Source organism: Phaseolus vulgaris, chromosome 4, assembly GCF_051622355.1.
Source record: "Phaseolus vulgaris cultivar YP4 chromosome 4, ASM5162235v1, whole genome shotgun sequence".
Classification (NCBI taxonomy): domain Eukaryota; kingdom Viridiplantae; phylum Streptophyta; class Magnoliopsida; order Fabales; family Fabaceae; genus Phaseolus; species Phaseolus vulgaris.
The window spans coordinates 17,019,583-17,030,216 of NC_143501.1; the positions used below are offsets into that span (position 1 = coordinate 17,019,583).

The 10,634-nt window shown below is 38.1% G+C and overlaps 1 pseudogene; it reads left to right on the plus strand.

The window, feature by feature from the left end:
• Window positions 1-1,456: 1,456 nt before the first annotated feature.
• On the plus strand, window positions 1,457-4,643 carry LOC137837421 (uncharacterized; annotated as a pseudogene).
• Window positions 4,644-10,634: the final 5,991 nt, after the last annotated feature.

Genomic DNA, 10,634 nt, shown 5'->3' on the forward strand with positions numbered 1-10,634 from the left:
TGAACTGTTTCGTTCGGCCTTGGCGTTCTCACTTGAAGGGAAGGCGTTCTTTGCGAAGCTACCTTTCTCTTCTTCGAGACCTCTAACGCAAGGGGACAATTTGTGTATGACCTCATCTTCGCTCAAAGGCAAAGGAGGATTTCTCTGGTGAACCATTTCGTTCAACCTTAGCGCTCTCACTCGAGGGGGAGGTGCTCTCTGCGAACATACCTTTCCCGCTCCCGAGACCTCTAACGCAAGTAAACAACTTCACAACTGTAGTGTACAAACATTCGAGAAGATACTTCAATCGAAATTTATTGGGTGACCTCATTAAAAAACCCTTATAAGGAAAAAAAAGCATCCCCTAAGAATTATGTACAATGCTAGAGTTCAATTGAAATAAAACTTGAGGTTGGTCGCATTCCATGTACGAGGAATCGCGCCTCCCTCCAGCATCTCAAGCCTGTATGCCCCATTCCCAAGGGCCTCTGTTATCCTGAAAGGGTCAGTCCACTTGGGGGACAACTTGTTCTCTAACTGATATGGGTGGGCCTTCCGCATCACCAGGTCAGTGACCTGGAACTGGTGAGGCTTGAGCTTCGAGCTGTGCTTGACTTGAGCGTCAGAGTGCAAACGGCCTCTAGAGCGCCATTTGTCTTTGCATTTTCAGGTGCTTGATCGAAGGAAGGTACAAACGAAGGCAGAGATAATTGGGTGTGTGATCGTCGCAGGCGTACGGAGGCAATCCAAGTCAACCGGTATGAACATATTCTTCTTTCTACTAAATTAAAAATGTTTAAATAGGTTTTTCTAATATTCTCACCATCGTAAATTCCAATTAAAAAATAAATACAAAGTTAATATTTAGTTAAAAAATACTACTAAAATTTAATTAAAATTTATCAAACATTCCAATCTAACCTAAAACTAAATTCAGAACATTTATAAACTTATATTACTTTGTGTCAAGATAATGTCGGTTATGTACATATATATTATATCATATTAATTAATTCATTAAATAAAATAAAAGCCTCTTAAAATATTATTATAAATAAGTTAATATTTATGAAAGTAAATATTATTTATTTATTTATTATGTGTATATATTAAGTGTTACTGAGATAAGTGTCAGAATACTTTTATATTCACATTATCCATTCTTATAAGTATAGCGTAGAGAAGATATATTAACAATTAGAATGAAAATAAAAAATTAAAAAACATGTAAAATCAGGTGTTAGTCTTATAAGAAAGTCTTGATTTTTTTACACAACACTTAATTATATAAGTTTGATTCAGTACTAATAATATAAGATGCATCTGACAAAAAAATTATATAATAATATAAGATGCATTTTAAAAGAAAAAATTGGATGGTGTTAGAAAGGGCAGTGACATGAATCATGGTTCATTCATTGTTGACTGAGTGCAAATGTTATGTCAGACAAGTCTTGGTGCAGTGAAAGACCTGCAATGTCAGTCAACTCCAATCTCAGACACTTTTACCATACTTGTTCTCACTCTCCTTCCACCAACCTTCCTTCTACTCCAAACATATCTTTATATTCTCCTGCACACATTTCCCAACATTCTCTTCTTCTTCTTCTTCTATTCTCCATCATGTTCTCTTCATCCTCAATCCAATTCAAATAAAATACTCATTCACACCCCCCCGATACATATACACATATAAAGGATAATCACACTTCAAAACTCACTGCTAAGAACATGGGCAGGTATGACTACCCTTCAACATCTTTCCTTGCTGTTTTGTTCCTCTTTTGTTTCTGTCCCATGGTGTTGTCCCTGCTACCACAAAACCAAACAGAAGCCATGAACAATCTCTCAAAGAATCTTACTCCCACTATTCCCTGGAGTGGCTCAGACCCATGTGCATGGAAGGGAGTGAGTTGTGCCCTGCAAACTCCTCTGTAGTAGGGATTTCTTTATCTGGTTTTTCACTCCCTTCTTCTGACTTTCTTCCTCTTGTTTGCAAAATTGAAACTTTGGAGCATCTTGATGTCTCCAAAAACCGTCTGAGCTCAATCCCTGATGGTTTCATCACTGAGTGTGGAAAGATAAAGGGGTTGAAGCTCTTGAATTTCAGTGTTAACAAGTTAGAAGGTGTTTTACCTACTTTTCATGGCTTTGAGGCATTGGAATCCCTGGACATGTCTTTCAATGTGATGGGAGGGAATATTGGTTTGGAGATAGATGGGTTGTTTAGCCTCAAAAGTTTGAATCTTACTTTCAATGGATTCAGTGGGTCTCTTCCTACCAAATTGGGAAAGTCCATGGTTTTGGAGCACCTTCTGCTTTCTGACAATAGCTTTGATGGCAAAATCCCTGATGAATTATTGAGTTATGAAAACTTGACTTGGATTGATCTTAAGAACAATAAACTTTCACAGTCTATTCCTATTAATATTGGGAAACTTTCTAAATTGGAAACTTTGATCCTTTCCACTAATAACCTCACTGGTGAAATTCCAAGTTCACTAGTGAACATCACCAAACTTTCAAGATTTGCAGCAAGTGAGAACAGTTTCACAGGTTCTATACCTTCTGGGATCACAAAATATCTCACGAGTTTGGATCTTAGTTATAATAATCTGTATGGAGCCATTCCAGAAGACCTTTTATCTCCATCACAGTTGCTGGTTGTATATTTGTCCAATAATATGTTAAATGGGTCTTTTCCTAGGAAAGTTTCCCCAAACTTGTTCAGGTTGAGGCTTGGGAGCAATCAGCTGAGTGGAAACATTCCTTCAGATGCTTTTGTAGGAATTCATAATTTGACATACTTGGAGCTGGATAACAATATCTTAACAGGATCGATACCAGCTGAGTTGGGTTCTTGCAAGAGTTTTGATGGCGTTTCATGTGTTCTTTTTGAATCAAAGTAGTGAAAGATGATGCGGAAGCAATGGGTGAGTGAAACAAAGCCCTCCTAGGAGTTGTGTTGGCTTTGAAGGTGCATGATGAGTATGGGTTTGAGAGGTTTGGCCAGCTCAAGGGAGAAAGGTGAAGGAATTGAAGTTTATAGCCTAGATTTCTAGGAGAAGTATAGCTAGTGCACAAAATGGGCAGCATAACAATACTCAATTAAACTTGAAAATACAAGGTGTAGGCTCCTCCTTTTATAGGCTAAGGAGGACCATAATGCAACCCTAATGCTAGCCAAATGAAATGTAAATGTGAAGCACATGGGTGCACAAATGAGCACATGGGGAGGGGTGTGTCTAGTTTATATGTTCACCCCCTCCATGGGCTTTCTAGACCGGCCTTGGTAAATTTAGAGGTTTTTTTAGAAACTCTAAGTTTACCTAGGTTGGTGTTTTAGGTGCCAAAATTAATTCTAAGAAAATTACAAATAAAGTTCCTATGCTAATTTTGACAAGAAATTAAAGTCTACTCTACACTAGAGTTTATGGCATTTGAACATGTAAAAGAACGTCTTCTTGGATCCTCTTGGCCATAACTCTATGGTTGGCCCAAATCTACCCTTTGGTGGGCTTGCATGTGGGCTTGTGCTTGGGCCTCTTCCATCAAGTTTGGCATTGTTGAATTTAGCTCAGAATCGGTTGAGTGGTGTATTGCCACAACAGCTTGGTAATCTTACCAAACTCCAGGTGTTGCAGCTCCAATTTAACAGTCTTAATGGAACTATCCCAACTCAAATTGGCCAACTTCCTAAGTTGTTAACCCTGAATTTGAGCCGGAATTCTCTGGGTGGATCAATTCCATCTGAGATTACAAAGTTAAGCAAGCTTAATTTCATGTACTTGCAAGGCAACAATCTTAGTGGTTCCATACCGACATCCATTGGCAACTTGAGGCGTCTTTTAGTACTCCAACTTGGGGAAAACCACCTAAGAGGTGTGATTCCAAACATGCCATTGGATCTGCTGGTTTCATTGAATCTAAGTAGCAACCTCTTTAGTGGTCCTATTCCTAGCAGTTTTGGTGGTTTGAGTAACCTGGAAGTCTTGGATCTCTCAAATAACAGCTTTTCTGGTCAAATTCCTGATTATCTTACTAACATTCAGTCTTTGACTCGGTTGATACTTTCTAACAATCCTCTGTCTGGTGAAATCCCAAAATTCAGTCACAATGTTAATGTTGAATATTTTGGAACTAATCTAATAAATACTGAACAGAACAACCCAAATTCCCACACGGAGTCCAAGAATAGAAAATCCCTTGCAGTATCCATTCTAATTGCAATTGTAGCAGCTATTTTTCTTTCTGGCCTAGTCACTCTGTTGGTTGTGTTAGCGTCACGCCTTTATTACACGGTTTGTGTTCAAACAACAAACTAGTAGAGTAACAAAATTTTGTATTCACCCTAAGACATTATTTCTATAACTAGTGGGAAAGCTCTTTGATATTGATCACTCCCATCCTTATGAAACTCTTAGCAAGATTGATTGCTATAAAAACAATACTTAGTTTTAATAAAGAGTGGTTGTATTTAAAATAAGACTCACTATCCCGGTCAATAGTAACTATGTTCAAATGTCTTGAATAAGGAATGTTTTAACCATCTCTCAAGAACTAAATCCTAATAATGGATCATTAAATGACTACTAACAAGAAAATCTTGTAAATTAAGGTCAAGATGATCACAAATTTGTTAAGACTCGTAATTAATTACATGTCTAAAAGCACTAGACTGACCTCAATTAAAGTTTTGATGGATATAAATATCACTAAGTAACTTATCTTTTTATTTTTCTCTCTATTCACTTACTCACTCACTCATACACACTTGGTAAGACAATGCTCAAAATAAACGAGCATGCTAAATAATATTAAACACATTGATAAATGTCATATTTCAATAATATTTCATATTAAAATACATAAATTTATGGATATTAATTGATAAAATAAGTATAATATAACCTTTAATTTATGATTTTAAATATTTTTACATATTTTGTGATTATAATATGAATAAGAACGATTTATTTCCAAATTTGTGTTAATTTCAAGATTCTATGATGTTGACTTTATGGGAGTCTAAGTTCAAGAGGGAGTGTGAATTGTACTTAGAGAATTTTTCACAAAAGCTATTTTATGTAATATTGACAGTAAAATAACATATTGTTTTTAGAAATAACAGATTGAAATCTTGACAGAAAAATAATTGATTAGTTTTAAAAACAACTGATTATATTTTCCACAATTATTTACACAGAAACAGTTTGAAATTCCATAAATCAAATAGAAGTTTTTTTAACAGATTCTCATACTAGATAACTAGTTATAATTTTGATTTCAATATGGTAAACAATATTCCAATCTTGAAAAACTTTCCAATCACATAGTCACACAACCAAAGCTAGCTATTTGAGATTAATTCAAATAAGAAATCTTGAATTGCAGAAAGAATTAACAGGTTGATCTTTAAAACAACAAATTAAGTTCTTATATCAGTTCATGCAAATTTTCAAAAACCTGAAGCAATGAATAGTTAAGTTGTAAAGCACTCAAATATTTATACTTGTTCACTCAACACTGAGCTACATTCATTTCCATGTCACACTAAGATGAATTTCACTGTATCAAAAGAATCTTTTACAAATATTTGTCAAGAACAACATTTGAACCTACAAGAGGTACAAACATACACTAAGAACACTATTTCAGCCAAGTTTATGCTTCAAGAAACCCTATCTTAGAAGCACACTAACACAAAATTACAAGATAAAAGAAGTATGAAACGAATACACCTTATTTGCATACTTAGAAGACATAACTTGGAACTCCAAACTGCAACACATTTATGAATCTCTTGATCACAAGCTAATGATGAAAATGACAGCACAAAGAACTCACAAAGCTTCAAAGAACTTCTCCAAAAACCTAATTCACTCAAAAACCTTTTCAAGCTTTTCAAAACAATAAGAAAGTATGTATTCAAGTGATGATTTACTTTGAAAACTAGTCTCCCTTTTATAGAATTCAAAACACAAACAAATTTAAAATACAGTTTTGAAATAGTTAATAAAATAACGGGTTAAAAGCTAAAATAACAAGTTAATTTTCTGAAATACGCTAAGTTAAATCAAAACATATTTTTGAGAAGTTGAAAACTGAATGTGGAAACGAAACTAACTTTGGAAACAAAACAAAATTTTGGAAACAAAACAAACTCCAAATATCTTCATGTCAGAAAACTTTTAATCAAATGATTCTTCGAATAACCAATTGAAAAATATGCAGAGTATGTAAAACAAAAACTTTAACAGGGTGAAAAAACTTTTATCAGATTAAAAACCTGTGAGTAGTTCAAAAACAATTTAACTTCTTTTAAAAAGACTTTGTGCTTTGACTCATCATCATAGGCTTGAGATTAGAGATATATCAAGACACCAAAACTCTTAGTCTAATCTACCTTAGCTACTTAGACAACTTTATTAGGCATCAAAGCTTATTTTTAATGCTTATGGCAACATCCACTTCCCATCAAGGCATATGACAAAATTCTCTTCTCTTCAAGACCTATTGATTCATAAAACATTATAGTTGGGTAGTTTTTGAGATATCCAACATAGGAAAAGATGGAGATGAAAGGGAAAAATGAGAATATACAAGATGAAAAGGGAAGTCTGGAAACCTTCAAATACTCGTTCAAACTTGCCTAAGCCAGAAGCTCCAAGAGGATCTCGCCCAAGCATCTCGCCCAAGCGAGCTCAGTCACGCCCATGTGAGATCACTCCAGAGACATTGGACATATTTTTTTTTCCCAAGCGAAAAGTCACTTAGCCCAAGCCCAACTAGGTTAAATATGAGACGTGGGGCAAAACCTTAGACATTCATTGGGAGAATAGGAGGTGAAAGAAAATCGTGGAGGAGACAGTCGTCAAGGAGAAATATCTTGGATATTTTTTTCTTGCTTTCCATGCTTGTAATGGTCGACATGAGTGGCTAATTCTATCATTTGGGATTGGCAATACTCTTCAAACTCTTATGTATTGAGGTGATATTTAAATATATTTATTCTTAATTGATGATTGGTATTATCATTTTATTTGTAATGCTTGTTTACCATCATCAAGATCCTTAGATTTGACTGGAAAGTACTTCAAAGTTTTTGACCCAAATGACAATGCTTAACATATTTGAATGTTAGGAATAAATTTGAAATGTTAATTGCTATCAACATCAAATCGTAATGCCAAGGAGTTTTTATAAATATGTTACGAATCGATATTTAGGAGACTCTCTTAATAATTTTATATACGAGGAATTGATATAAATGATTTTTATATGGGCAACAACACCACTCTAAAGATAGAATATTACTATGCTTTTCAAAATACAAACGAGTAAGAAGGATGAACCTTAATCCCAATTTTCTCAATTGAATCAATAAATTTTTACTTTGCTTTTATTTAAATTTCATGCAAACTATTATCAATACTAAGTCAAATCAAATTATTGTATATATTCTTATACTTAGTCAATGTTACTATTAGAATTTTAAATAATTGTTCCTTATGGTTTCAATATTTGTCCTTAGGGACAAATTATTACTTCTGACTCAACTTGATACACTTACCGTAAAAAGAGTCATCAAGTTTTTGGCGACGTTGTCGGGAGACAGTTTTGTTTAGGATTTGAAAGTATAATTTATTAAGTATTGTGAATATTTTTAATTTGTTTTAGATGTAAATACTTTTTCAAGTTTTAATTTTTTTAGATGTGAATATTTTTAAAGTTTTTTTTATGTGAATATATATATATATATATATATTTTGTTCAAGTTTTTTTTAATGTGAATAGTTTTTTAAGTTTATTTTTAGATGTGAATATTTTTGTAAAGATTTTGTTTTTTTAGTTAAGAATATGTATAAATTTTGTTTTTTTTAATGTGAATATGTTTTTGTTAAAAATTGTTTTTTTTTTAATTTTTTTTTATGTGAATATTGTGCTATCGGTTGACTCGATTGCCTTCGTGCCTCTAACAACGATCACATGCCCGATTCTCTCTGCCTTGGTTCGTGCTTTCCTTCGATCGAAACACTATGTACCTGCAAAGACAAAGGGGCGCCCTAGAGGCCGTTTGCACTCCGATGCTGAAGTCTATACTAGGGCAAAGAAACAGAAATGTGTGTAATCGTTCTAGTCTCAAGAGCAGCGTACCTTGTAGGTTTTCTTACTACTCTTTATATAGTCTAGGGTTTCCGCTATTTCCGTTACCCACATTTAGGGTTTCTGAGGGTATGCCCTAGCGCCGCTATTACCCAACCTTAGGGAAATCTAGAGCATAAGGCTTCCTTACTGGAGTGCAACCTCTAACAGAATGGCCACCTGGGTACCAACTTGTGCACCTAATCTCTGGGGCCATCCGTCGTGGGGGTGCCCTAGTTGTTCACGTGCCATGCATGCAGCCTTCCCCTGGAAAACGCAACCGTCACGGGCCTGAATGCGCTATTCACACCACACGCATGGACTCTCTGTGACCTAGGACTTCCCCTTAACTCTTGATGGTATTACTGATGATTGATGTGTTTTCTGGGACCCAACTTTCGTGGTCCAATTATGCTATTTGAATCACAGATGCTCGATGTCACATCGGCCTCACTCTATTGCCGAGGACACATCGGCACACCCTGGTGATCGATGTCCGACCACTAGTCGGCTCTCTGGCTCGTGTCGCTTGCGAGACACTGGCTCATGCCGCTTGTGGGACCCAACTTACGTGGCCCACCATCACTAGCAGTCAATGATGTTCGAGGAATGGTCGGTACACAAGCCCCCCAGTCTCGAACTGTTAACTTGTTCAGCAAATAGACTAAGTCATCGCCCTTGGCGATCTACGTGGCACTGTCTGAAGGGACGTGAACAGTGCACCGAAGTGACGCTTCTCTGTACCCGTTTTAATCTGCGCACACGTGGCTGGATCAACGACCAAGACTTATTGCCGCTTGCGCTCCTTCGTTTACGTTAACTCTTTCAAAAACCCGCGCTTCGTCACTGTTCCATCACTTCACTAAAACTCTTTTCGATCATTCTATCTTCTCTTCGAGCGCTCCCGCTTCACCTTCCTTCATCTCAACCTTCAAAACTTCAATTGCTCAACTGCTTAAAGGTATGATTTTATCTTATGCCTTGCCTTCGTTTCATGATTTCATTGCCCATAACATGCGATAAACTGCTATGGGAGTGTTTAAGATTTATGCATTTAGGTTTTCTCTGTTTTTTTTCTTTGAGCCTTTGTTTTTTCTAGGTTTCTCGAGTTGCGCCATCGTCTTCTTCTAAACCCTTGTTTTCTTCCTTTCTTTTTCTCTTTTTAGCTTGAGATGGCCAGAACAAAAACCACTTCCAACCCTCCTCCCAACATTGACTACAAGGCTCTGTACCCTTGGGCCTCTGATGAACTCCTTGCCGAGACCTCCTCACTCACCTCCAGCGAAGACGTGAGGAAACATCGAGACGAAGAACATGATCCCAAGGGTCGCGTATTTGGGAGGGAGAGCGACGCCTTCGTATCGGTTCGACCCTGCACGAAGGGCGAACCAGTATGTGCTGATGATCGCACTGGCGATGGAGAACCCTTCTTCTTCCTATACTCCACCGTCTTCAAGCGGATCAAACTCCGCTTGCCGCTCATGGGATTCGAGCGGGCGCTTCTGACCGAGATAAACGTGGCCCCTGCCCAGCTGCATCCCAATAACTGGGCCTTCGTGAGGGCGCTCATCATATTGGGAACCATCTAGGGCACACTCCTTCGGTGGCCATCTTCCTCCACTTCTTCGAGGCCAAGAGCCCAGGGAAGATGCTTTGGGTAAGCTTCAGCGGGGTGGCGGGGAGAGTCCTTCTAACCTTCTTCCAACAATCCTATAAGGGCTTAAAGGGGAAGTTCTTCAAGGTGTGCTGCAGTGCCCACAACCCCACCCTGCTAGATGGGTTCCCACTCTACTGGGTGGGGAAGTTAAAATTCAAGAAGCCCAGGGGTCTTAAGGAACTGACCCCCCTGATCGCGAGCTGTGCCAAGTCCTCGCAAGCTTGAGAGCGGTGTTTAATACCGCCCAACTAATTAAGCACGAGTACAACTCCTCGGACCTCAAGGGCTACATTGGTACTTGTTTCTGCCTTTCCCTCGCCCTGCTTTGCATATATGTTGTTAGCTCATGCATCACATGCTTTGTCTTTCCTGCTTGTGTATCTGTCGGTTTACCCTTTGCACACTGTGTAGGATATTTTCTCATGTTTCATTGTCTTGGTGCAGATATGATGCTGAATGAGGAGAAGAGAAACAGATTGGTTGAGGTGATTGCTCGCCGCCAGGCAGCCGTCATTGGCTTAACCCCCTCTAGTCCTCCAACCGTCGCACAAGATTCGCCGAGTCTTGCCCCCGCTGATAAGAGTAAAGGGGTGGTGGCGATCGATTCCGAAGACGAGGACATCAGGGAGGACCTCATCTTCAAGAGGCAAAGGGTGGGCGTAGTGGTGACCTCACTTTCTATTACCGATGACCGTCCTCCGTCATTCAGGGACCATTCCCCCAGCACTTCCTCTCCTTGCGGACTCCTCGCGCTCGAAGGCGGTGGGGAGAGCACCCCTAGGGGTGACCAAGTGCCTCTGGCCCCTGAGCTTCCCGCCATCCTCCAACACGCCCTGCTTCCAAGAGAAGG